Genomic DNA, 24,403 nt, shown 5'->3' with positions numbered 1-24,403 from the left:
TGGTCTCTGCAAGATTGACAATAGCCCAGATCTGGATTTCACCAAAATCTCCTGCGGTAATGGATTGGTGGACATTAGTCAGACATATATACAATATGGAACAAGCGCTAGCTAAATCAAAGGGTGCTTGCTCTATGCATGACTGTTATATAATATGAGGATCACTCTTCTAAATTTTAATTAATAATATAACAAATTTACTCGGATTTCTTATGTTTCTACTTCTTTACACTTAATTATATTGTAACTACTTCTCAGAGTTGTTTATATTTTCATTATGATGATACGGTCTATTTTGTTTCTCCCTTGTGTTGACAAATAAGAGATATACAAAAAAAAAAGATATATTAAAACGCACACGTTGGTTGTTTTTTTAACGTTTTTTAACCATGCTATTACGTGGGATTTGCTTGCCAATTCTACCGATGGCTATGCTCGTTCTTTCGCACTGTGGGCTACTTTGACTGCTCCGACGTGACTGTTTCTGTGTGTTTGCTGAATTGCCCAACTCTATCAAAAGTGAATATTTGTGGAAGATTAAAATATTAATGTCGTTTAATGCATGTAACGTGTTCCTGTTCCAGTTCCATAAATAGGATAATTTTAACAATGTGTATAGCTCTTCCGGGGGCGTCCCTTGCTTCTCATGCCTTAAGTCTCTCTTCGGAGTCAGGCCTCCTCGTTGTTTGCATGCAGAGACATGTTATATTTAACTTGAAAGATCTTTGAGGCTTCCTTTGGGATTTCTTTAGAGGAAATGCATTGGCTACAATTGGGAGTGCGCTGCCATCTCCTCTCTAATTATCTTGACATTTCACCCATCATTTGTGAACTCCGGGGACATTAAAAAATAGCATGTCTCCTCCAGAACAAAGTTCATGCTGATGGTTGTAAATTTATGCACAGCAGGCTCTGAAGATGCTAATAGCTATGACTGTTGATGTCATTTGTATGCTGAAATATTTCAAGACCCGGGTATTTTGTCAACAAAGGGCAGTTTCATCAGAGTCCTTTCCTATAGGAGAATATGCTGGTGGTTAATTTAACACCTTTATTGAACCCCCAGTTGTTTCTATCCTTAAGTATTGACTATGGACATAAATAGAATGCAGAATTAACGCACGATAGTTAATGTTTGGCTTTGTTTTAATTGTATTAAGGAACTATTTTGCCCCGGTTGAATTGTATATTTATATCTATATTTCTGTTGGTATTGAATATTGGCGCTCCTTTCAGGTCACTTTGCCAGATATGCCTGATCACACCTGTAATACAAATGTAATTGCTTATTGATCTTACAAATATAGTTTTAATTCATACCATATTTTCTGACCCTTGTTTTGTGCAAAGGAAGTAATAACTATATCAAAAGATAATTAGAACTACAGCTTGTGGTAATTAAGTTGTTCCCATCTTAAGCATGCATATGTCCTTCACTGTTTCAAGAAATTGTGCACACATGATGCAACCTTATTAGTGGAAAGGGCACTGTTGTCACTTTTGTACGTAATCAAAATACACAAATGTAATAAAGTTCCTAAAATTAAATAGTCCAGCACACACTTTTTGCCTTTCTGTTTTCATTAACACGTAGTAAAACTGTAATTTCGATTAGTTTAAAATATTTATTTGCTTTAGATTTGATGCAGAGAAGAATTCTAAATGTTTATGTATATTTTGCTTGTTCAAACACACACATTAAATTAGTTTAACGTCTCGCGTATACCACTTAAACAGAGAAATTAATATAGTGAAAACGTGGGAATATTTGAAAAGAAAAATAATTTCACTATTAGAAATAATTTCACTATTAGAAACAAATCACAGAAACACATAAATAGACTACAGCGTATATAAAAGAACGAGAGCTAAAATCGTGAAAAAGAGACAAAACGTAACCGACTCCACACAGAAAGGCACTGGAAATATTCGGGCCCCATCATGCTCTGGCACAAAGTAGAGCTGCACATTTTTTAAGACATTGTCATGCCTACAGAGCTTTCACTTAGCTGGAATGCTCTCATATAGCTTGGAAATAGGGAGTAGAGTCTGCCTCACCTTATTTCCAAGCTGTTCTGTCTTCAGCTCTTTTTAAGGGAATGCCCCTTAGAAACTGCAATTCACGTGGCAGACACTTAAAAAACTGCTATCTGGTCAAGTCATATGCATTGGTGTTGAGCACTTTTGCATAGTTCCAAACAAATTTGTCCTGATGACCAGAACAAAAATTTAATTTAGAAAAAAATTCTCTGCACAGAAATTTCGTTTTTTATCAGTTGGATGTAGCAAATTGATTTCGAAATTGGTGCATAGTTGCCCGACCCAATTGCCAAATTGCTAATCATTAGTACAAAGTTGCATGATAAATGAACAGTTTATCTGTTTGTGACCAATTTCGTTAAAAGCTTATTTAATGTGCACCTCGTACTTTTTCTATGCGAAGATTTTTTCCAAAGTGGTGGAGATCTCCTCACGCCTAAGAATATGTTCTGGTTGTAAATGTGAGAGAGAGTTGATGAAAATGGGGAATATTTACTAGAATATAGGAGGGGTTTATGAAGCTTTAAGGAGGCCATTAGGGAGTAGTAAGGATGGCATTAGGTAGGGACATGCAAATACAAACACCCACCCACAACAGAATAGGCCCATAGCTATTCAAAAACGACACTTCTAAAGTTACTGCAGCCCAAAAGGTCAAAAGACACTCATAAATGTAATCTAGCCAACTCTTCGTGAAAGTCTAGCACCAAATTTGGCCACTGCCAGGTACTGAAACACATTACCTTACAAAATAAACTGTTGCACAGTGCATGAACTGGAAACGTCCTGCCTCCCCAATTGACAAAGCAGGAGTTGAGTGTGTTTAAATTGTTTATTTCGGCATGAAATGCCATAAAAGAGTCACAACACAATTCATTACATTAAAATAAACATTTTTGTCGAGAAGAATTTAAAAAACATCAGTAAGAATACATTTCTTAATACAAATAAATTTAAGCACAACTGTTTATAAGTACTGAAGATCCCCCTATAATTACTAGGGCACATTCTGGTTCTATTCTTAAGGATATACTTCATTTATAGCTGTTGTCCCTTTTTTTCCCTTATGAAAAAGATTGAGTGTAAGAATCGACTAACACTAAATATTATTGTTTGATTTGTGTTTGTTTTAAGTATTCTCAGGGCCTGGTTACATGATCTCAGGCCTAACAATAGGCATTGTGGTTTAATCCATCTTATTCTAGCCAATGCATAGGCGGGGCAGAAAAAGAAGATGTGAATCTCATTTTCAATCTGGCTACAATCACACATAGCACAAATTTCATCAGCCACTAGGGGTGGAGCATTAGGCCTCCTTGACCAACGTGCCAAAGTTGTTTTGATCAGAAGATTACCATATCTTAGTTTTAAAAATAGGGTTTGGGCAAGTGGGGGCTCTATCTCATCAAGAAAAGTCTCAAAGAGTGGCTCATCCTTGAAACAGAAAATTTGTTACTAAAGTTCCAGCAACCGGAACATTTATTGCCATGTTAACCATGAAACTCCAAAAGGCCCTTTTTAAAATTAGTTTTGGGTTAGATGGTAGATGTTCTGGGTTCTCCCAAAAGTGTTTTAAACCTATTTTGGTAAGCCAAATTTTAACATGTTTTAGCCATGGGATGGTTTTTGAATTATCAAACCCCATGATTTCTTTTAGACCATCTCTGTAGTCATGCAATTCAGGCACCCGCCACAGTCTAACCCATAACATCAATGGGCGAATTATGGTGTAATGGTCAGTTCTTTTGACATTTAAATCCAGTTGAAGAGGCACTAAAGGAGTGCCTCTTGGGACCCTTACCAGACTTCTCATAAAATTATTGTCCAGGACACAGAAGGTATCCTTTGACCCTGGTCCCCAAATTTCTGCACCGTACACCGCTGCTGGTTGAACCTTGAATTTAAAAAGCTCAACTACCGGGGACACTGCTTTACTAGTACTCAAACTTTGTTTCCTAAGAATTGGCTTTACATTCCGAGTGAATGCCAGCTTGCGTTTTTCCATTTGGGCTCTCCAGGAAAAGTTAGAGTCTAAAGTAACCCCTAAATATGAAAAATGTGAGACCGATTCTAGTTTAACGCCATTCAGTGTTAAACAGCCTTTATTAGTTTTTGGTGGATTGAGGGTCATACATTTTGTCTTTTTCCCATTTATTTCCAGTCCTTTCTTACTACAATAATCACTAAAAGAATTAAGTAGTGCCTGGAGACCTTTCTTGGTTTGGGAAATCAAAATAGTGTAATCCGCAAATAATAGTGATGTTACCCTTTCTCCATTCAATTTTGGTGAATCATTTGTGCATCCCTCTAGATGTGTAGGGATGTCATTCACGAAAAGGGAAAAAAGTGTAGGGGCCATTACACAGCCTTGGCGAACGCCACGCTCGATGGGAATTTTTTGGGTCAGTTCCCCACTTGGGCCCCATCGGATTTTTGCAAAATTCCCTTCGTGCAGCTCTTTTATCTGGACCAATAGACTATTTGGCAACCCTACTACGCTCAATGTTTTCCATAAAAGATTGCGTGGCACTAAATCGAACGCTGCTCTCAAATCAACGAAAGCAACGTATAGATATCCCTTTTTGATATGTACATATTTCCAATAAAGGCAGCAGAATCTAAATATCTGATCTATTGTGCTTACTTTACATCGGAAACCAGCTTGAAATTTGGTTAAGATTGCATTCTCCTCCATCCAGTCGCTGACACGAATTAAGATATGTCGTGAGTAGATTTTCTGGAGAATGTCCATCAGGCTGATTGGCCGGTAATTAGAGGGGTCCATCCGATCCCCTTTTTTAAAAATTAAAACAATTTCAGCTCCCCTCCAACTTTTGGGGAAATCTAAGCTAAGGGATAACCTATTACACAAGTAGTTTATATATGGTGCCCATACTTTTAAATCATGTTTGTATAAGTCCCCAGGGATCTTATCTAGGCCTGGAGCTTTGCCAGTCTTAACTAGGTTAATTGCCAACTCTGTTTCGCCTAGTGTAAAGTCCAGGCAATCAGTGGGGTGTTCGAAGCATGGGACATCCACATCGGATTGGGCATCATCATACTTTTTATAGAGGTTAGTAAAGTGGTTGACCCATGTTAGCTCGTCCAAGTAGACGTCCTTGACCACTCTCCCTACATGGTTCCCATTAGCCACTAACCTCCAAAAACCTACGCTATCATTTGTTTTAACAGCTAGCAGCATGTCAGCCCATTTTTCTTCCTCCCAGGCTTTTTTAGAAGCCTTTTGTACTGTCTTGTAATTATTCCTTGCTATTTTTATATCAGATAGTGTCTTAGATTTAATAGCTGATAAAAGCGCCCTTTTAGATTCCCTACAGATTCTATCATACTATGGTTTACTGTGGGACAGATTCTGTGTCTTTTGTTGGTTTTTCTTGGGCATTTTAGTGACTAACATTTTTAAATCTTTAAAAAAAAAATTGTGGAGTGACATAAAATGAGTAGGATTTTCCTCATCTACTATGGAACCTATGTATGAACCAAAGGTCCCCTGCAAAAAGTGTATATATATCAGCGAGAATCTCGCCATGGTCCAATATAAATGGCCATTTGAGTACTCGTCTGTTATTACTGATGTGTATCTCAACGTTATCTCCATTATTTGCATCTGCTGATAGTGTGCCCGCTACTCCCTGAAACAAGGAAGCTTCTATTAAAAGGCTCAGGGGAAAGTGATCGCTTTCTAGCCTGTCCTTTACCTCGAGGTCCGGGATACTCGACCAAATGGGAATAGAAACAATCACGAAATCTAAATTGCTCTTGTAATTATTTCTACTGAAGGTTGGTCTTTTCAGACTATCAGACGGAAGCCGTCCATTACAGGCCCTGAGACAATACTCCGCACATCATTTTGTTATTTGGACTGCCAAAACCGAACACTTGACCGGTTTGACATTCTCCAGTGCTGGGATTTTGTTAGCTTGGTCCTCATCTTCGAAAATGTCACTGAGCCCCAGGACTGGTTCGTAATTGCAATTTAGGTCACCAGCCAGAATGACGTAATCCTCTTTACCATCTAATCTACTTAGAAGAAAGTCTAGTTTGGCTAGTGTGGGTGATTCTTTGGATAAAGATATTGGTCTATTATAGACACCTATTAGGAGGAGTTTTTTCCCTTCACATGTGGTAATTTTTAACGCTAATATGTCAGGAGAGTTTGCGTCTACCACCTCAATCTGTAACCTCAAGTTAACTTTCACCCAAATTAATAAGCCCCCCGAAGGCCTTCCACTTTTGGATGGGATGGCACCTATTCCAAAAGACTTAAACCCTAGTCTATGAGGTGTTACCACCGCCCAGGTCTCCTGTAGCAGACAAAAATAATTGGTATCAATGAATCTTGCCCATTCGGGGTCCCTTAGGTTCTTCGAGACTCCAGCTATATTCCAGGAGACTAATTTTAGTGGCTCCATCACTTCGGCCAGGATCTCAGATTGGGCCACCAATGTTGTTTCCTCAATTGTTGACATTCGTATCGACATTTCTTCTGCTACTCCTAATGCATTAGGACCTCTTCCGCTCTCCCCCCTAACACTTTCATCCCTCAGTGCCATATTGACCATTGGTGAATTTGCTGCAGTTGGACACCCTGGGATAACTCCTGTAACTTCATCTTGACAATAACCCAAGGATCCCTGGTCTCCAGACTCGTTGGGGGGTACCATTAGGGACAAGTTATATCGTAAACAACCTTCCCCTTGTATGCTTATGGGACCTGAGTGCTCATCGCACCCCATGGGCCTCTGGATATTGTCAATCAATCTCGGGGCTACCATTTCTGTACTTACAATCTGACTACTTAAGTTTATTGCAGTAGTTGAGAAGTTGACCCCAGAAGTCCCCATGACTTCAACTCCAATATCAATGCCCTCCATACTAAGGGTATGAATTCCACTTCCCTCATCCCCTGGACTCACAAAACATCAATCGCAATCATCTAGGCCGTTAAAAATGTCAAACCTATTTATGGTCTCCAATGGCGTGAATGGTTTTAAGTGGTCCATTCTCCTATTGAAGGTAGTATTGGACCTGGTTGGTACAAGGTTCCACCCATAGGGATCAGGAGCCAGCATGGGATATGGCGCATATAGAGGGTTCCTGACATTTTGTATGATCGAAGGGTGGGTATTAGGATGAGCTTGTATTTGCATATGTTGAGGGGGTTGGTGCTGAGATGGAAAAACCACTGATCTTGGGTAGAAGTACGTCAGTGGTTGGGGAATAATGCGGTTATTGGCGTTACCTGGGGGCCAATTTAATATGAAATGAACAGCATTAGGATCCCTAAAGTTCACTACCACCACATCACCCTCAATATCCTTGGGTCTGCCCCCCAACCACTGAATGCGGCGAACGTGTACAATGTCGCCACTGATGTTGCTTGCAATTGGCCTATTTAACCTAAGCCAATGAATGATCTTATTCTTCAGTTTAGCGAAACCCTCCCGCTTATTCTCTTCCAACACAGGCACCCCTGTAAGGACTACAACGAAAGGTACTGCTTCCGGTGGAAGTTCTGGAAGTGGGGCCCGATTTGGTCTCCCCCAAGTATGCCTAGTACTTTCCGCTTCCCTTGTTGGTCTCCCCAGTGTTGTATTGCCTAGGCCCTTAGATGGTCTACTGGCTAAAATAGGCGGAATCTGGTCGGGTTTGCTTTTTGGCAAATTAAGAGGTGGATTATGTTGTTTGTTATTTTTATTGTCGGGGGTTTCGAGTTAATTGGGTTCATGTTTGAAGCAGGAATCGGGGCAGATGTAGTGGGTTGGGTAGACAGTGTAATAATTTGCGTAGCATTATTTGCAGCTGTCTTAATAGAGACTTCCTATCTTCCCAGTTCCTGCTCAATTTTCCCTAGTCTTTCTTCCACCTTATTCAGTCTCTCTATGATTGCTAGGGAATAGCTCCTAATTAAGCTTTCAATGCTATCCAATGTGACAGGGTTTTGGGCTACTTGAGGCACAATGTCAACTGGGCGGGTATCAGTGCTGGCCTCCCTATCTATATGCATAGTAGCTGAAGGTGGGGGCGTTGAATTTGTAACCTCAAGTGCAGCTATTGGGGCCTTATCACTCCCAATGGCAATCTTTACCTTTTTGCCAAAGTCAGAATGGCTCAGCTTTTGTTGGTAGGTTTTCCGCCTTTTTTTGTTAGCGGGTGGGCCATAATTTCTAGGCGGCGGCGTGATTTTTTTAGCCCTGTTTATTATATTTTTGCATGACTTAGGTGCAGGGGTAATCAGTGCCTTACTTATACTAGGAGTACTATTATGATTAGTGGGCGAAAGACCATTCGTATTTAACTTAGGGCAAGTACTGGGTGTCGACGGGCAATCTCTAAATAATAAAAGCAAGCTATCCAATAAAAGTAAACTTTCATTGCCATTTTGGCTCCCTTCATCAATAGAAGCAACAGGTAAGGGTGACTGTATCACTAACCTATTCTTCATACTTTCTACAGAACTGCGGCGTTCCGCTCGTCGTTCTGCTAAAACAATTTCCTTGGGGACATCAGCCGCAGTCTTTGTGAAATAATTGTCCAGGGTTCCATTAAGCGTACCCCCTGACTTGTCCGACATGACTAAGTCTGTACTTAGCGGCGGCAATGACATTTATAAAAGACAACCGGCTATAAGTAATAGTACAGGGTGGTCTTACTTAAAACGTACACAAGGAGAAAAATCGGTCAAGGGGTTATGCCCAGTCCAGTCTCCTCGGGCCTCGGAGGGCCACAGATGGCCTGCCCTTTGCCCGGGCTTCGCCCCGCGCTACGTCCCGCACGTGTCCCGCTACACAGAGATATAGACAAATTTAAATCCCTGCAGGCGGGGGGCGGGAACGCCGAGGGAAGAGGCAGCAGCTGTGAACCAGAGAGGCTGCTGGACCTCGCAGTCCCTCGGCGTCTAGAAAGAGTCAATAATCTCTCCCCTCTCAGCTCCAAACACGAGCGCCAGCAAAAGCAGAGTCACAAGGATCCCACGATGTCCCTCACTCGCCATCACGGGTATCAGGGTCAGAACAGCACAAACAGCAGCACACGGTGAGCGTCACCCGCGGAGCGGGGGCCGCGATAGGTGTTTAAGTGTCCAGGCGGGGGGCGGGAACGCCGAGGGAAGAGGCAGCAGCTGTGAACCAGAGAGGCTGCTTGACCTCGCAGTCCCTCGGCGTTCTGAAAGAGTCAATAATCTCTCCCCTCTCAGCTCCAAACACGAGCGCCAGCAAAAGCAGAGTCACAAGGATCCCACGACGTCCCTCACTCGCCGTCACGGGTATCAGGGTCAGAACAGCACAAACAGCAGCACACGGTGAGCAGGAGTTAGGAGCATGCAGTATTTTGTGATTATGTAAGTGTGAGGCTAAGGAAAGCACACTTCTGTTGATGCTGACATCTAAGGGGCCAATTAGGAGTCTGCCGGTCGACGGACCACCAGAATCATAGGGGCGCAGTGGTGGCAGTCTCCCACCCATCCTATTACGCTTCGGGCTGTCGGACCACCATTGCACCACCGCAGCCGTCAGGGAACCACCATTTCCTGGTGGTGTTGCAGCAGTCAGAAGGCTGCAATATGCTTGACAGGACCAATGCGGTCCCGGCAAGCGTTTTACAAGTTTCCTCCCACTGTGGTGTCATGGATGTTCCTACTCCATGAACACCGTGGCAGAGAGGAAACAAAGGGAACCCTTTAGGGCCCCCTGTGCCTTCTCCACATTGGGATGCATGCAGGGGGCACAACATGTCCCCCCCTGAGTGCATTAAGCCCAGTACCTGCACAGCATGGACATTTCAGTCTATGACGTGCAGGAACTGTTTTTGGCATTCCCATTGCTGTGCCCCGTTCTTAGGCACCGCCAAAAACCAGCCTGCCAGACAGGGGAACATTCCAATTCTGGCAGGCGGTCTGCCTATGGCTTTGTCAGTGCTGCAGCAGTCCGGATCCAGCGCCGCACCGCCAAAGTCGTAATCAGGCTCCAAGTATCTTGGGATCAGTCTGAGAAATAATTTATATACCAGCAAACATGTTTTATTACCAAATGATGGCTGCCGTGGCGATTGTGAAGTGAACAAAGAAGAAGCATAACAACATCTCTTTCCATAGTCCTACAATGAGGCTACTAACCATATTGTGTCCATTTCAAAGATGATTTACTTGGAAGCCAGAAAATACAAAATGTTGTTACAGTTGATACTATTATTAGTGAATCTCACAATTATATCATGAGTGTCAATAAAGAAAAAGGGAAGAATTTTCTTGATGAATTTGCTGGTATGAAGTAGATTATCAGCCTGACTCATCAAGCTAAATTGCACTTGCAAAGGGCAAGATTCTCAGAATCTTGCCTTTTGCGAGTGCAATTTTTGCATTTGGAATTCATCATCCCAAATGCAAAATTCGCTATTAAAGAATTCGTACATTTGCGAAGAATTGCATTTAAGGAATCTCTATTTGAGATTCCTTAAATGCAACTCATGAATCATTTTAAAATTGCGAAATTGCAATTTTGGGCCGCTATTTACCGAGAGGTCAGACCTCGTGGTAAATAGCAAAAACTTAGAAAAATGCATTTAAATGCATTTTTCTAAGTTGCATGTTACACACACATATGTCCTTTGGACATGTGTGTGCGCAACACCAATGTAGATTACATTTCAGGGGTGCTACAGGGTGTCCTTTGGACACCCCTGCACCCTTGAAATCGCATCCTTATTAGCGATTAGCCTGTAGGCCCATAGGAATGCATGGGGAGTTATTCCTTATTTGCGATTAGCAATTAGCTAATCGCAAATAAGGAACATGTAGGAATCGCAATATTTTTTGCAATTCCTACATGAATCCCGTTTTGCAAGTCCTTAATAGCGATTCCTTATGAATCGCTATTAGGGGCTCGCAAAACAGGAGAATGATGAATCTGGCTGTATATCACTAGACACCCAAGGGTGCTAATGCATATTTTTTTTTCTGAAGGCTTTATTAAAAATACAATGTGCAGATTTAACGTTTTTTTAAAAAAAAAGTGTTTAATGCAAAAATTGTGGCAGTCAGCCATACATAGTAACTATAGGCCTGTAACATAGTAATAACACTTGCATGTTATATTAAGTTGACATATGTAATCACATCATGCTTTAACATGAAGGCACATAAATATTGAAATGCATGTTCTTCGCTTAAAACAACAATTGTGAAGATGTTTTTCTTCTCCTTACTGGGGACGTTACATTTTCAGAAGCTATTGTTATTTGTTAATGATTAACCATTTGTTATATTACACAACTGATAGTGAGGGTCATACCACACAACATGTAAGAACAGGGCGGATAAGCCATGGTAGACGATATTACAAATAAGAAAAGAAGTGCCTGCAAAATTCAAAGACACATGGTGGAACGATGATTGTACTCTGGTAAGAAGATGAAGAGTAGACCTATTCCCAGGGCCGTTTTGAAATCTTATTGGTCCATCAAAAACAATTGGGTTGCCTTGTGACCCTCAAAACTGGGGTAAACTGTGTTGTAAGCTGCACTGTGTTCTATCAAGTTTTGCAATTTCTTTGTGTGAAAAAATAGGTTTTGGAATATTGCACCTATATAAGAAGATCTATGCATGCATGTTCTTCAAAACATTGGGGAAGTGTGGGCCTATGCCGACCATGTTTTACACTCCCCCAAAGCAAAACAACAAAATAAACAATGCACAACAAAACCTATACCTATTTTGTATATTCAAATTCATATATCTAAATAATATACACACATTTTTGTTTTGCACGAAAATATATATCAAATGACGTGATCTGGTGACCTGGTGAAAAAGTGAAACAAAGTGAACAAAATGAGTTTAACATTAAACAATACAGACACAGATGGGTCTTAACATGATATATATAAAGAAATTATTACAAAAAAGGCCTGTTTTCTTTCATATATAAAGTTCAACAAACACCCTATGTCATTAGTAGCACTTCTTTAGGATAGTTGACAGAGAACATGTGTGAGTATCAAGAGGGTCATGAGTCACTATAGTCTTTGTTGAAATCTGCCTTATTGTTGTGCTTGAGAATGAGTAGTGTCTAAGCTCTAAATATTGAGCACTTCAAGTGGCTAACAGACTCAAGGTAGTCTAACATCCCAGGATAGAAAAATAAACAGTTGAAGTATTGATACTTGTCTGCTTAGATTGATGGTGTAGAATTGTAAGAGACTATCAAATTGCACAATTGAGATATGGACATTGCTGTGATTTTAATAATATTGATTCTTGATAGTGGAGCCTACTACGCAAAAGGTACGTGATTGCCAGCTGGTCCACATTTAATTTGTGTGTGTGTGTGTGGGTGTGTAAGTGTAGGGAAGTTGGAGGGTGTTAAAACCTTATTTTGGAATGATTCTTGTGTGACTGAAATATTTTGATTTCTTTAGTGGAGCAGACAAAGTTATTTGTTTATTATGCTTGCTTAGAGTTGCAGAATTTGTGTGCAAATGAATTGTTATTGAGGCTGAACCAATGCAAGGAGTGAGAAAATACATCATAGAGTGCCGCCCGAGACTTGTTGCTTGGTGTACTGTCACATTCCTATTGGTTGATGATGGCACAGAGTGCTGCGCTGACATAGGTCAGTTGCTGTGACAGTGCCATGTTGAGATTGGTTGACAATTCTGCAAGTCTTTAGGCTGTAACATGATTGTAGGAAAGACGTTGCCATTTACAAAATTGAAAACAGAATCAAAGCATTGAATATGATTGTTGCATATTTGCTGTTGAATTATTCCAAAAATATAATGCTTTAAAATTATTAGAAATTTGATTAGGGGTGATGAAGAGACCCAGTGAAAGAAGGGGAAGAGGGGTTACTGAAGGGTACACCAGCTCATTACATGATGACAACTCTAGGACTACATACATGTTTATGGCTACACCAAAGGTCCTATCTCCCCTGCATTGAGCACAGTAAGACCACACTAGGATCACCACAATGGTCACTGCCTGTGATCCAAAGAGATGTACTGCCAATATTGCACAGGGGTGGGGCACAATAGCTCACCCTGGGTCTCTGTTGCTGGCACTTTTGTTTTCAGTGGCTAGCAGTGCCACCCTGCTCATTTCATAGTTGGAGGTGGGGTGCCAAAGCCTGGTTTTAAACTGCCTCTGCAAGCCATGTTTCTCTCTGAGGCCCGCGCATTCACTGGGTGCGGCGGACCCACCCCCTTCCTCACTGTCAGCCTCCTGAACAATTTCCAGTTGGCAGCTTGCACAAGCATGCACAAGAAGAACACGCAGGCAGGGTCAACCTTCCCTGTGAGTCCCATGCAGAAGCCACGCTGCTTTCCAACCTGGGTGCCTCCTGCCTCTCCTTCTTCCGGCACCATGCAATCAGGTGGCCAAATCTTTTAGCTCGCATAAGGCCATGCCAATTCCCATGACCACTTCTTGATGCACAATATCGCTCAGGACTCATCCTTTTGCCCCTCTCAGATCAGGAGGCCATCTGACTTACCAGTGGCCTACCAAACACAGAAGCAGTACAGGACGTTGGGCAGTTTTCACCCTCCTCTGCGGGAGATTCTCTTTAGTTCACCATGTTGCTTTGGGACCTAACCAAGCCCCCATACTAACACACTCTTGCTCAGAAATATATCACCCTTACTTGCAATCTCCTTTCCTCACTGTCTCTCCTTCATGCCTTTCATAACTACCACCATACCCCATTGACACCCACCACACCCGCCCCTCAGCACCCTTCTCACATGAGAATACCCCTACCTACTTCACACTTCAGTCATCAAACTTCTCAGAATACACACAGCACTCCTATGGCAAACAGCACTCTCACAAATCACCTTCCCTCAGCCCCTGGACTATTCACACTCATCACCAACACCATCAAATTGCTTACTGGACACCATAATGGATGCCAGATCCACGGCTAAAACACATATCTACACAACCGTATCAACCTCCATAGTTTCTATTTCTTGGCCATCTCTTTAAATTTGTTTAATGACTCCTCCTTGGCCATCCTAGCCAATACCCTCCCTCCAGGCCATGACATCATACTTGCTAAAAAGAGTCCAGGCCAGGCAGATTAGTCTGCAATGAGTGCCTCCACTTAACTATCCCTCACTCCACTCATTCAAAAAAACTCCCCACCATCATCGCACATTACCCTACCTTCTCCTTGGTTGTGGAGGTAATCTATCTCATGGCCAGGAAATCCAGGACCACTGGGTGCTGAGAAATCCTAGATCTAGCCCAATATGAATCAAAACTATCCAACCACGCCATATTCTTGGTTGACTTGAACATATGGGCTGACACTCAATCAAACATCTACTGTCAAAGTATGATAGAAAACACAGATCTCATCAATTTCAACCAATTGGCGAAGGATCGTAAGCACAAATGTGTCTCTGCTTGACTTGATGTTCACCACCATCCCTCAGCTCAAAATCCTTGAAATCCTTCATGGATCAAGATCAAAACACATTTTAATATACTTCACAATTGATAAGCCAACTTCTACCAGGCCATCATCAGTCCACCTAATTCTCCGTTTCAGTTCATGATGAAAACTGAATAACCTTGAGCTGACTCCCATGAATAATTTAACCAAGGCTCCAGATAGTCCGGTTCTCTACTCACTGAATATTTGATGTCCATGCAACTAAAAAGGACAAGGAGAATACTGGGAAGATCCTGGTGCAAAACTGTGTCCCCCACGGGCCAAATCACTGGACATATTCATGGCTGGGGCTACAAGCTGCTTGCAGAAGGGTCCAAATGTCTACCACCAGTCCCACATCAACTCTTACTCTAACGTTTCCAAAGAACTCTTCTGCATCTAAAAGGAGATGGTCTCTGCCATCAGCTACAACATTTTCATTGCTCCCTCAAGATCGCTGCTACAATAGCACAACATTCTCCTCCAAAAAAACCTATACCTGGAGGTTAAATATCACTTTTTCAGCATTAACCCCCCAACAAAGCATCAACATACCGCTCCCCCCCACAAGCAACTGTTCCATTACTGACTTTGCATCCACCACAGAATTCAAAGAGAATAGAACCCTGTCATCCTGAAAGAAGTTATGCAAGAGTAATTAAAAATGGCCTACCAGCCCTAACATCTATTGTTACAACTCGTGTAAATTGTTCCTTAACCAGTGGGGACATCCCTCAATCACAGCTTACCATCATAACCTCTATCCTAAAGATACCCTCTTTAGATACTTCCCTGCATGGCCAAGGCACTTAAAATAGTAGTCTCCTGTCAGCTATCATACTGCATTAAGAATAATGTCCTCCTCAGTGACTTCCAATCAGGTTTTAATCCATTAATAAACACTGAATCCCCTCTCCTAAACATTAGAGAGTAATTATTATGTGCCCAAGACCTCAGTCTCCCTTGTGTGTTCATATACTGATAAATAGGCAGGCATCATCAGCAGATATTAGAGGAATGGCAGTCACATGGTGTACGTCCCTCCTCTACAACTGCACACAACAAGTGTAGCTTGACCCGTTCCGCTATAATATATATAATATAAAGGATCATCTTTGTTCCCCATGCTATTCAACATTTTCATTGCCTGCTTATCTGACAGACTGGACTCCTCCAATATTGGCTGCCCCGTGTACATGGATGACACTCAGCTCATGCTATAGTTAGAAGACAACTGCAGTAATTCACTAATGCTTTCTCAAGGTCTTTCACACTTTCACCAGTGGATGCACAATAATTGCCTATGCCTCAAGCCCGAGCAAAGTTGAGCAAGGTGTGAGTGAACATATGTGCACAGATCAGGTTGCTACTGGTTTTCAGAAGCAATCAGGGAACCACTGGATGCCTGAAGAGGTCCCCTGTGACCTAGAGCCGTGTCGCAAGCACTGTTCAGGAAACAGTAGCCTGCACTGCCTCGTTATGATTAGCCCCCAAAGCCAAGGAAGGGCCACAGTTGAACTATTTGCTGCCAGCTGGACTTGTTACCACCTTACTGCGTGACTTTGTGTGCCAGAAAGGGCCGCCGTGGTAAGGGTGTATGTACCAGAGAAATCTGTGCTTCAGTTGGGAGTACATAAGCAACCCCCATTTGTGAGTAGGGGCTGCTCGTTTTCATACGCCCCATTTGTTCAGGTCAGTACCCAGATAGAAGATTGCTGCTGTGACTGGCGGGTCATGGCAGCACACCAAGACCTACACCTGACTGATTCTCCAAGGACCATGAAAGATGCTGCCTTAGATGTTTCACACTTCCTGAGCTCTAATCATATATTTTAATGATACTCCCCTCTTTTCTACACTGCATTTCTCGGATAAGAATGTTGCAGCTACAGGAGCGATTCTCTATGTCTTCCTGCTTTCTTGGAGAATGATGAACTCCTCATCCAGGGGTTTTAGATGGGCTCTGTACTCATCGAACTCCATTCTCCTTCTGTCTTGTGTAGTCTCCAGAGAGTTCATTAATTTTCCTAAATCTTTCACAATGGACCTTTTTGTTTTAGATCAGCATGGGCGTGTCAAGCTCAACTTTGATCTCTGCAAATAACTGTGTCATAAAGCTATTGATGAGTTTGCCATCACCCTCCCAGGCCATCTCTTATACGTCTCTATATTCTCCTTCTGGTTGCTTTGGCAAATGGTGTAGGCCATCCATTTCCTTATTGGAGTTCAGCTGAAACAGCTCCTTTTTTGTACAATTATAGTTTCTCCTGCCCCGACTAGTGGGCAGCGGAACTCATTTTGCCACCCACTGGCAACCCCTAGACAATCTTATATGAAGCGGCCATGGTACAAACTAGACATGGTTGCCTTTGCACTATTTTAAATGCATCCCGTCCAGACTGGCCCACTAACTTAGAGGAAGCGGATAGCGCCTTTAGGGGATGGATCAATAACTCGCTTGACCACTGTATCCCTATGAAATTGACAGGGACCAAGCCCGCACATACCCGTGCGTGGTTCAATGGCACTCTTTGCATTGAAAAGAAAAAATATAAAATCTTGGAAAGAGCCTGGAGGCGGACGTATGATGCTGCCGCAAAAATAACCTACAGGACTGCAATCAAAGCCTACCACACACTAGTTCAGAAGACAAAAACTGTGTTCTACGCTATTTTGATATCTTCTAGTCCCAACCCCTCCAAAACTATCTTCTCCTTGATGAAGGAAATGGTGAAACCTCAGGCAGGGATATCCAATATTATATCTACAAATACACAGTGCGAGTCACTACCAGGGTATTTCATTAAGAAGGTGGAAAATATTTATGGCACTCTCGATAGTAGGCAGGAAGGTTCTAAATCTCGAGAAGCCATTAACCCCTTAGCCATTCTCCACTCTTTACCTGCTCTTCCTCCCATGTCCATTAAAGATCTGGATGCCTTAGCAGGTAAGGTTAAATCAGGCTCTCCCGATGATCCTTTAAAGCCTGATGTTTTTAGAAAACTTCACAACTCTCTCAATATTGAGGGCAGGGAATTAATTAATAAGTCTTTTATTCTGGCGGAAATCCCTAAATCATGGAAGCATACCAAGGTTATTCCCTTACTAAAAAAGCAAACACTGGATCCATCTTTATCAGAGAACTTCCAGCCCATTTCACTGCTTCCGTATCTAGCCAAGATTATGGAAGCTCATGTTAACATCACTCTAACTCACTATTTGGAGGTCAATGAGATTCTGGACAGTTCTCAAAATGGTTTCCGTTCCAAACATAGTACTGAGTCGGCTCTTTTGGCGGTCACCGAGAAATTGTTGACCACGCTGGATGAGAAGAATATGTCAGTACTGATTCTGTTCGATCTAAGTGCAGCCTTTGACACTGTCTCTCATGAAATTCTGCTTCAAAGGCTAAAAGAGATTGGTGTCAAAGACAAGGCACTGACCTGGTTCCCATATTTTTTAATGCGCTTGTTCCAGGTACATGCACGTCCCTATGCATCCAGTATCCACTCTCTGGAATGCGGAGTCCCTCAGGGCTCGGCCCTGAGCCCGATGTTATTCAACGTACATGTCCGCCCACTGACCCTGCTGGCCAAAGCACAAAACATCAAAATGGTATCATACGCTTATGATATACAATTGATCTTCACCTTTTCTAACAATAGCGATCTTGACCAACTGAAATTTTGCGAAGATCTGCTGGCCATTTCTGACTAGATTGCAGACAACTATTTAAAACTCAATGCTTCCAAGACGGAGGTGCTCTTAGTCAGACATAATACACATCAATGGGCTAGTCAATGGTGGCCCACAGCATTGGGCTCCCCTCCCCTCCCTAAGACAGTGGTTAAGAACCTAGGGATACTGATAGATGGGGACCTCTCGTTTGAGCAACATGCCAAAAAAGTAGCCTGGCTATGCTTTGATCTTCTTCGTGGCCTTAAACCTATTCTGGGGTTTTTTGATGCCCCAATACTGCAAATAATTGTCCAATCTGTAGCGCAGTCGTGGCTAGACTACTGCAATGGACTGTTACCAGGGGCAAATAAAACTGTGACCAAACGATTTCAACGGGTACCGAATGCGGCTGCACGTACTCTTTTTGGCTTACCCAGGCACTGCCTTACTTCCAACCTTCTTCGCCGTCTGCACTGGCTACCAATTGAACAGAGAGTTAAGTTTAAAACCCTCTGCACCACTCATAAGATTCTTCATCGTCAGGGCCTCAAATTCTCCAGGGTCTGTGTACGACTTATGTACCCGCTCGGGCCCTACGCTCTGCTAATCATCATCTGGCCCGCACTATTTGAGTGCATAAGCGAAGAGCAGGGGGGCGTTCCTTTAGGGCTTGTGCCCCGATCTTGTGGAATTCTGCCCCTCTTGCTGCCTGGAGTACACAGGATCACTGGCTTTTTAGAAAACTGATCAAAACCTGGCTCTTTTCCACCATTTAGTTCTCTTCTCTGTACCTCTTGTCTGACTGCGCTGGGACGCCCAGTTGCTGAGGCAGCAATGCGCACTACAAGAATATTTAACATAACATAACATAAAGTAGTACTGCACAATATGTCTCAGGGCTACCACTGCAGTCTGTACTGTAGTTTTAAAATACCATTCTGACCTGACAAAACATCCTTTTGCCAGGCCTAAAGCAGTGATGTTGAAATTGACTTATTGTTATCGCAAAGTAGTACCCAATCATTGCAGGAAACTCAGATAAGTGGGCAACAACAGCCACAATCACCTCCCCCAATAGTAGTTGTTCCTCCCAAAATAGGGGCAGTTCAGGAGATCAAGCTTCCTGCAGATGAAAAAGAATAGCAAGCCACTCTTTCAGAAGATCCATTGTCTTCCAGATCCCCAGCAGGAAAAAGGAGTGTTAGTCCATTAACTTCTTCTCCAAGCCCCCCTTTTGATGATCTAGGCACCACTTAGATCCCACCTCAGTCTGAGAGTGAGACACGTCAAAAGACAAGGCTAGGGAAAAGGAAGGTTCCTGAAAGCCTTAGAGTTATGGAGGTAGATGTAGAAGAGGAGGATGATGACGAGGCAGTCATCATGGACATTAGCCCCGCTCCAGTTGAGATCGACATTACCCTATCCCAGTATTGCTGTGAGGGATGGGGCACGGATACCACCAACACAGATGATACCACCAACACCACCTCCAGCTTCCATATTTTGCCGGCAGCAAACTGCATCTACCACAACCACCTTAGTAGAAGAAGGTACTGCAGGGAATCAACCATCAGGCCCACCTACTACCAGTTCATCTGACTTTGCAAGTGGCATCAGCAGTGGCAGAAAATTGACCTCCCCAGTTTGGGACTTTTTTCGGTTAGCAAGTAGGAGGTGAACATTGCTATATGCTCCATTTGTGGACAAGGTGTTATTCGGGCTAAGCTTGGTACAAACTATGGTACCAGAGGCCAAACAACCAATCTGAGAAAACACTACTTGATCCAGGAGGCACACATTATTGGCCAAAAAAGTGCACCCATTATTGTTGGAGGAGATGAAAAATTAGAAGATCCGATCACGTTGGAAGGTGAACAAGAGGGAGACATTATCTCTGGTACACATAGCAGCCCTGTACCCTAGCAATGCAGGGGTACCGCCCAGATCCCCATCAACAATATCGCAGTGGCAAATGAGTCAGGCTGAGACAGCAACGGGTCCAAGGCAAGACAGTACCGCAAAGAAAAACTGTGCATTGAGCCTAACATTTGGTGTCCAGAAGTCACCTGCATCAGTGGCACCAGAAAAGAAAAAAATCCAGGCTACCCTTATCAGCATATTTTGGGGGCAGTACGAATGCAACCACCCAATGACACGTTTATACAACACGAAGCTGGCTAAAATGTTAGCGCTGGTCCTCCTCCCTTTTTCTTTTGTGGAAGGGGTGCATTTTCTTAAATTTTTGGCAGCCATCTGCCCAAAATGTAACATCCCCAACAGGCCCTATTTTCCCAGAGTTGTTGTTCCAGCCTTGCATCACAATGTGCTTGAACTGCTTGGACAAGCTTTGCAGCAGAATGCGCTTCCCACTATCTGCCTGACAACAGTCATGTGGACCAGTTAACAAGCCACTGATTACATGTGCATCACTGCACACTAGATCTCATTTGAGGGGGTTAGAGAAGATATCTGCAGCAGGTGTTGTTGGCACTGCTGAAATTGTTAATCCTGCTCAGAAACATGCAACTGTAGCCAAGTTCGCCATGGAGAAATCTCATACTGCTGCAAACATTTTGGAAGACTTTGACATCAAGTTCTTTGAATAGCTGCGGCCAAGATGCAATACTAGAGACCCCTGACAAAGGAACTACCTGTATTCAGGCCTGATGCTGTAACAAAAATTGTAAGAAACAACCTAACAATAAACCCGATAATAGGAGAAGAGGACCAGCCCCACCCAATACTAGAATAGCTATCCACAACGTGGACTCTAATAATATATGCCTTAAAATAAATTGATTGCAAAAAATATTTACTGACGCTCTATTAAATCTAATGGCCAGGATGACAGCCATTGAAGACAAGCTGAAGATGTTTCTAGGAGTACCTCTTGATCCTACTACGACTAATACACCTAATACAGCAGGGGGCCTAGACAGCAACTTACCCCCCAGGCAGGTTGGACATTCACAAAAGGGGGCTTTTCATAATGAGTCACACAAAAACCAAGGGTCACTAGGCATACACAATCACAGTCATATAGCTAAGGGACCTATTTCCCCTAATAGAAACATGAATAATAAGAAAGAAAATATGGATAACAAATTAAGGGCAACGGCCTGCCTCAGTACTGGGACTAATCCTCCAAGCCAACCATTATGCATAAGTAATTCAGATATAGAAGGCATCAGGCTGGACTTGCCACCTGGGGCCACTCCTTAAACCATAGTTCTGGCCAATTTGCCTTGCCTATCAGGTCAGGCAACAGAATCATAATTGAGAAACAAAGCTTTCTTTTGACTGGGCATAAAAACAGGGTTAGCAGAGCCTTTATTTGGTGAATTCAAGATCGCATGAATGGTCGGGTGGTTTTAGGAGAGGTGACAAATCACTTTCAGGTGACGGTATAGTCTTGACATTAAGAACACCGCAGCTGACACAAGAGATCCTTACTAGAGTCGGTAATGAATACACCACGACTACGGATATTAACGTAATGCCTCTTAGATATTTTTACCAACCAACAAATCGAAATCAGTTGAATACCCATATGAGAGGCTTTTGTTGTATTTTACAACACATTTTTAGTATTCTTACACGTAACTGATTTAACATACAGCCCCCTTTGGAGGACACTGATTGACTTGAAACACCAGACAACCCTGTGACTCCAAACAAGGTTGAGGCTCTGCATAACCCTTAAACAGACTCAAAGGAAGATCTTTTTTATGGCATGGTGATGGCGCCCAAGAAGCGGAATATTACCTGATAAACTCTCTATCACATGGATCAACAGAACTGCATAATGGCCATACTGATCTTCACGCGGTGCCGAGATCAGAATGGCGGCGAGGTAAAACGCGTCTGACAGCAATTTTACGAACAGCGAGCAGCGCGGCTCCAGCATCCTTTGTCTCACACTGTCCTGCGGCGGCTCTCAACGTCATGCCGCCTCAAAGTAACACTATCGGCTCCCTGCGACTTCCTGACGGCTCCGCCAAACAGGGAGAGAGGAGGTAATTACTGCTGCAGGTCTCAGACTACAAGTCAAAAGCGAAGGATACTTTCTTTCCAGGACTCCCATGATACGGAAGGAAAGCAAGTAAAGATGATGGGGAGAGGGGGAAAAAGCACAAAAGCTAAAAATAACTATCCACCAGCCGCCGGGATAACCAAAGCAGCACAGAAAACACGTCCAGAAATCTCACAGAGAAGCCTGGAAACACGGGGGCTGAAAAGTAGGGAGCTAGCTGAATGGGTGAACTCTGAAGACAAACCAGAGCGAATGGGTAAGCAGCCGAAAAGGTTGCAAGTTAAAAACTCTAAGCTCACGGATAACACCTAAATGCATAATTCTCAAACCCTAATTCCCAATATGTTTGGCCCTTTAGAGGGGGGAAAATACATAATGAGTTAGTTGAGGGGGCAGCACCACTGGGCCAGTCTGTCCTAACCGCTCCAGAGGTACCCCTTGCAGACGTCAGGGAGGCGCTTCAAGACCTTGTGGCCTCCTCGCGGGGATCCCAGCAATATCGGTCTTAACATCCTCCACACCTCTAAAAAATTCAGGAGCAGCGTCAGAGCCAGGCACAAGCATTGGAAGCTCGCAAACAAAGAGCGCCCCCTTAGCAGTTATTCCAATTCCGGATTCAAGAGTTTCTGGGACTGAGACCAGTGCTAAGGAGACTGTAAGCATTGAAATTACTGGAGTCATTTCACAACAGAATCCAACAAAACCAACAAACTCAATAAACGATCAGCTAGAAACCACTGACATCATGGAAAAACCCTATCCAGTCACGGATGAATCAGAGTTGTATGAGACTGGTATATCCACATCCGGTGATGGTGATGACAATGGAGGGAAGCATGACTGCGAAAGTAGTATGAACTCAGAGACCTCATGGCAAACCGCTGCACAAAAGAAGAAGTTGGAAAAGAAAAAGAAAAAGAAAAAAAGACAAAGTGGACACAAGAGTAGGGACCACGGATCAAGGAAGCAATGTCGACCTCAGATGGGATTATTCATCCTCTCAGTTTGCGACTCCATCAGACTGTACTGTACGCTCAGGTGGTAACTTCTCAGCAATGGGAGATCTGGGGAGTGGAAACTCCGGAAATTCCGGAATCTCCAGAAGCAAGGAACGACCTACCCGCGCCGAAGTCTTCCACTTAATCAAGAGCTTCCAAGATGAGTGTAAGCTGGATAACTGAAAAAACGATAAGCTACACAGAAATGACAAGGAACAATAAGGAAAGTGGGTGGAACTTGCACTGAAATCGCTGACAGAATGTCGTCTGTCGAAGTTTGCACTGAGAATCTGTAAAAAGATGTTTCCGCACTAAAAGTACAGGGAGATGCGCATGATGGTATAGTTAACAACTTAATGTTGCAGATCGAGATACAGGAGAATAGATCGTGACGCAATAATCTTTGCATCCTAGGGGTTCTGGAAGGAGTGGAAGGGAGTGACCCTAGGGCTTATATATTCACGGTTTTCAAATGAGCATTTCCTGAGCTGCAATCCTGTGACTGGGACAAGGAGATACAGCACACTCATCATTTCCCATTGACACCTTCCAAACATCCTTTGTCCCCAGCGCAATACCCTTAAGCAATGTTAGTATATTTGACAACTTTCTTTTACGCCAGTCACTCTTTGACCTAGCAAGACCTACAAGCAAAAAGGAATTCAACTGCCTCTTTTTCAGTAAGCCTGACTTTGCTCATGTCACAGTGGAGCGAAGATGGAGGCTGAGGCAATTATTTACCCCTTTTCAACAGATTGGGGCAACAGTATATTTACAGAATCCAGCACACCTAAAAATTATTCTCAGTGGGGTCACGTGCAGTTTTAACTCTGAAGTTCAGGCCCAAGCCTATCTGCAAGAAATCACAGAGTCAAGAAGAGACAGAACCAAGGACTAAATAAGGCTTAATGTTCAGGTTTAATGCTTCAAATTGCGGATATTTAGCGAGTTTAAATGGGTACAAAATGAATCGGCACATATAGAGTGGATTGTTTAGGGAAGGGGTTGGACCGGGGGGGCACGGCACCCTGATTGCTCAGATGACCTCATCCTGGTTCTTGCAGAACCAGGTAGCCTAAGTGGTTGGTGGGAGGCGCTGGCAGGCCTCCGGGTAGCCACGCGCTCTACAAATGCCCCTTCATTCATTGGTGGTGGGGGGATCAATGGGGGTTGGGGTAGGGTGGGGGAAGGTGTTGGCA

The sequence above is a fragment of the Lissotriton helveticus genome, chromosome 1_1 (genome assembly GCF_964261635.1).
Source record: "Lissotriton helveticus chromosome 1_1, aLisHel1.1, whole genome shotgun sequence".
Lineage (NCBI taxonomy): Eukaryota > Metazoa > Chordata > Amphibia > Caudata > Salamandridae > Lissotriton > Lissotriton helveticus.
The sequence above is the reverse complement of the archived record's forward strand: the minus strand, read 5'-3'. Positions refer to the sequence as shown.